Raw genomic sequence first — 1652 nt, 5'->3', positions numbered from 1 at the left:
ACAGAGTTGCTGTGCTGATGGAAAGATCTGGTATCCTGACTGTCCATGTCCACATCCTGGTTGTGACACTGTACTACAGTTTTTTCAAGATGTTACCATTGGGGGAAAATGGGTGAAGAATACAAGAGACCTCCCTGAATTATTATTTTACAACTGCATCTGAATCTGCAACTATCTCAAAATCTAAAACATTTTAAAAACTTAAGGGAGGGGGACCTCTAATATCTAGTGCATCCAAATATAAGTGCACTTGAAGACATACTGGCAGCCTTTGTTAACCCACACTAACAGTCCTGTCCTTGGGTGGCCAATTAATCAACAGCCCTGGAACTGTTTCTAAACCGTTCTCAAATTACTAACAATGCAAAGGAAGCCTTCTAGAAGGTGAAAGCAGAGTTGTGTATCAATCACTCCCCAGCACTCAGTGAGCACACAGAGAGTATTAAACATACTTAAAAAAGGGTTACAATTTCCTTGTTATCTACAGAAAAACAGATTCTCACAACAAGCGACCCTCTACTGGAGTCAGGCCAACGACAGCTCTCGCCTGGACCTGCAGGTCCTTGGGTAAGTCACCACACCTGTTGCTACCATAAGTCCCGTCACTGAGAGACGACAAAATGCTCTCCTCTCAGGGTGTGTGACATTACCCGTCCCAGGCTCTCGGTTCTGCTTTTGGTACTCACTGTTCTTGTTTAATAAGCCACATGCCCAACTGGAACAAATTATTTTCTAAATTGCATTTACTGAAGTTTATATTCTGTAAATTTAAAAAGTAGGCTCTTCCCTCTTGCTAAAACACTGGGTTGGTTGTCTTTGTTCCTTGCTTGTCCCTAAATCCTTAAGTGAAGGATCGCCAGCTATGCTCTGTGTATTTGAAGGTTATCACAAAAACCACTTAGGTGCCAGCCAGAATTCAAAGTTTACTGATACATTTTATTGTTATGTATAATACTTGTACTAATCTCTTTGAAAAATAAAAAAAATTTTACATATAAGACAACACCTTACACATGAGGTAAAATGTTCAATGTAGAAAATTCCGGGGTACAGAACCAACCAGAGAACAAAGGTATTGTTAATTCACAGATATGAAAACCAAGTGCAGTAAACTGTCTCACAGACTTTTATAGTTGAGAGGTATCAAATATAGTCCAAACCTAACTTTCTTCAATCTCACTTTGAAAGACACAGTAAATGAAGTCCAGAGAGTTAAATGACCAAAGACTAAACTAGTATTAAGTGAGTTTCAAGGGTTAGACTTTGTTTTGGCATTTAAGGAAAAAAAGAGAATTACCTTAGATTTTTAATGTCTGATAGATGTTTATGCCTTCTGAGGAAACGAAAGTTTTTTGAGATGAACACAAATTATAGTGGTTACTTCTGAAAACTAGTTACAGGGAACGGAGATTTCTCGGTGGATTCTGTCCTGCCTGTTTATGTTAAGGGGCTACAGAGCACGAAATTATTACAGCAGAAAACTAACGAAGAGGAGTCAACAAAATTTCCTATTGTGGCTTTCCTGAATGACAGCATAGTTGAGTGTATTTAATATAATAAAAGTTAGAATATATAACCTTTTCACTTAAAGGAAACGAACATTAGAAATTTAACAAGAGACTTCCAGTAAGATGGAGGAATAGGCAGACAAG

Source organism: Orycteropus afer, unplaced genomic scaffold (assembly GCF_000298275.1).
Source record: "Orycteropus afer afer isolate SDZICR_OR568_19922 unplaced genomic scaffold, OryAfe1.0 scaffold00101, whole genome shotgun sequence".
In the NCBI taxonomy this organism is placed as follows: domain Eukaryota; kingdom Metazoa; phylum Chordata; class Mammalia; order Tubulidentata; family Orycteropodidae; genus Orycteropus; species Orycteropus afer.
This window is presented reverse-complemented; position numbering follows the sequence as displayed.